Below are 3,341 nucleotides of genomic sequence, written 5' to 3'. Positions count from 1 at the left end.
ACAAAGAAGGCAGATGAATCTACACAAGCCCAGGAGCTCTGAGATTGTTGACGACTAAAAACTGAAATACACGTAGAAAGGCTTCCCATTAGACTCACACTCTGAATTCAGTCTTCTGGTCTCCTAAACTGGGAGGAAAATGCCCTGATGGTACAATGGATCGGCACTCAGCTGCTAACCAAAAGGATGGCAGTTCCAACACCCCAGCCACTCAGCAGGAAAAAAAATCTGGTGCTTCCATAAATATTACAGCCTAGGAAACCCTATGGGATCATTCTACTGTATCCTGAAGGGTCACTATGAATCAGATTCACTCTATGGCACCCAACAACAACGAACTATGAGAAAATAAATTCCTATTTTTAAAGCTACCCACTTGTGGTATTTATATTACAGCAGCCCTAAAAAATAAAGAAAACACAGTGACTCTATAAAATAAGCATTGAACTGTTGGAGCCCACCAGTCCCTCCGTGGAAGAAAGGTGAGGCTTTCTGCTCTCACAAAGATTTACAGCCTTGGAAAACCTGTGCAGGATCACTATGAGTTGGAACCGACTTAACAGCACTTAATAGGAACAAAAAACCAAAGATTCCATGATATGCCAAACTCTCACATCTAATGTTGTTGTTGTTGTTAAGTGTCGTCGAGTCGATTCCGATCCATAGCGACCTTGTATAGGGTTTCCAAAGGAGCAGCTGGTGAGCTTAAACCACTGACGTTGCAGTTCAAACAACTTTGCAGTCTGATGCATTAGCCCACAACGCCACACCAGGACTCCTCACATCTAATAGGTCACTACTGTTACATTCATACACTTCTGAACTAGCCCCTGCACCAGAGACTTAGCAACTCTCGTTCCTGAGTTTGGTGATACCAGTTATGCTTGTTGTCTACTTGATTGAATATTATTTATAACAATTAATAAGGAGCTCTGGTAGCAGAGTGGTTATGATTTGGGCTGCTATCTACAGGGTCAGCAGTTCAAAACTACCAGCTGCTCCGCGGGAGAAAGATGAGGCTTTCTGCTGTCATAAAGATTTATAGCCTTGGAAACCCTATACAGGGTCACTATGAGTTGGAACCAACACCATGGCACATAACAACAACAAAAACAACAATGTAACAATTAATATGAATATGAAGAGCAAAAGATCTACTTTTTCTATAGGAAATCACTTTAAGTGCTTTGGAAAGAGGCAAGAAAGAGAAGTCACTTTAAAAATACTGTCATATTAAGAGTGAGCAAGGCAACTATAAAGGACGAAAGGGGAAATCATAGAAATGTGGAGGAATGTCAGCCTTAGACCTTAGATCTATTTTTATAAGTTCTATGTAGTGGTTACGAATCAGGCTGTTAATCTCAAGGTCAGCAGTTTGAAACTACCAACGGTTCCATGGGAGAAAGATGAGGCTTTGTGCTCCCGTAAAGATTTACAGCCTTAGAAACCCTATGCAGGGTCGCTATGAGTCAGGACTGACTCCACCGGCACATAACCACCATCACCTTCACTTAGGAGTCCTGGTGTGGCGCTCTGGGTTCATGGGCTCAGCTGCAAAGTCGGTATGCACCACAAGATCAGCGGTTCAAACTCACCAGTCGCTCCTCAGAAACCCTATACTGGGTTCCTATGAGTAGGAACTGACTCAAAGGCACTTAACAACAACAACAACTTTCATAAACATTATTACTAGTACAGTTGCCATTGAGTCGACTCCAAGTCACAATGACTCCCTGTGTGTCTGTGTAGAACTGCCCTCCCTAAGGTTTTCAAGGTTGTGAGCTTTCAGAAGCACATCACCAGACCTTTCTTCTGAGGACCCAGGAAGTGGGTTAGAACTGTCAACCTCTTGGTTAGTGCAGAGTACTTAACCACTTACACCACCCAAGGATCTCTCTAAGTGCAGTAAAGGGTCTTTACTGCTCTATGGGTATTGCTTATGCATGAGAGCGAATGAAGAATGTGCATCAGCAGGACCACACTCAAGGACAAGGGTGTGAATTTGTGTGCAATTATTGTATTTCAAGTTGGAATAAAATATCTAAGATTTGTATACCTTTTGTTTAATGATTCCCTATTTTAACTGACTTTTTTTGATTGATCCATCAACCAACCAAGAGTTCTATTCTGATTAAATAAGAAAGATTATATATATTGTGTTATGTATGAAAGCAGTGTTGGAGTTATGCTGATTTTCCTTTCTTTTTTTTTTTGTCAGGGACATCCACAATTTGAAAGATGCAGAAATACTTCTATATTTTCACCTGTGGTCTTCCAGTTGGTTGCCATAAACATCTGTTTCCAGCTTAGCTAGCTCACAGTTCCCTTCCCGGCGAAGAGTTACTGTTTTCGTTCTCCCAAATAACACAATAAAAATAAAATGGAATGGTCTTGTCATCTTGGAGTCATAAAAGAAATGTTGAGAGTAGGGGGCTCAAAATACCCCCAGATGAGGAATCACAACTTGGGAAATGATAAAACATATGGTTTTCCATGTGCAAGGTTGATTCCTAGAGACCAATAAAGCCAAGTCACATACTGGAACACTTATTGCGTTTGTCTAATCCATTATATATTAGATTCTGAGAAACCTAAACACAACAACATATTTCACCTTCCATCTTTGTCCAGAAAGGCTGTGACTGAGTCTGTATAGATCACAGACTGCTGGGTGGCTACTCTAGAGGTGGTCTAGCTGACATGGTGATAGCATGGCCAAGCCACAAATGGATTTCCAAGTAGCCAATCCTAACAGGTCACCTTTGATGATAGAGCAACTGAAACAAATCTTATTTTTTTTTTTGTATTTAAGGTGACTGAAACAGGTCAACCATCTATGGTCTGATCAGTTTCCTTATCGAAGAAGAAGTTAATTTGTTTGCTCTAACATACATGCTGGTGTTGCTTATATGCACTAGTGACACATCAGGACATTTTTGGTTAAATCGCTATTTACTTGATACTGTTTCCCCACAAATATAATAAAATTATATTATGGTGTGATTTGATATATTTAGGCTAAGGAATATCCAGGTTAAATCATGAGCCTGCAAATAATCTGCTAAAATGTGAATTCTATAATTGTTGTTGTTAAGTGACGCCAAATTAGTTCCAACTCATAGCAATCCTGTATCTGGTTTCTGAGGAGCAGCTGGTGGGTTTGAACTGCTGACCTTGTGATTTCACAGTCCAGTGTTGATCCTACACTGCCACACCAGGAATCTGAAAGGCTGTACTTGGTCCTAATTTTATCTCAGACTCATCCTTTGTTGCTATGCCTATCATTTATCTAGTTCTATTTAATCAGCATTGATGAGTAGAACAATGTTTTCTAACTTTAT

Source organism: Chrysochloris asiatica, unplaced genomic scaffold (assembly GCF_000296735.1).
Source record: "Chrysochloris asiatica unplaced genomic scaffold, ChrAsi1.0 scaffold00015, whole genome shotgun sequence".
Taxonomy (NCBI): Eukaryota; Metazoa; Chordata; class Mammalia; order Afrosoricida; family Chrysochloridae; genus Chrysochloris; species Chrysochloris asiatica.
The sequence above is the reverse complement of the archived record's forward strand: the minus strand, read 5'-3'. Positions refer to the sequence as shown.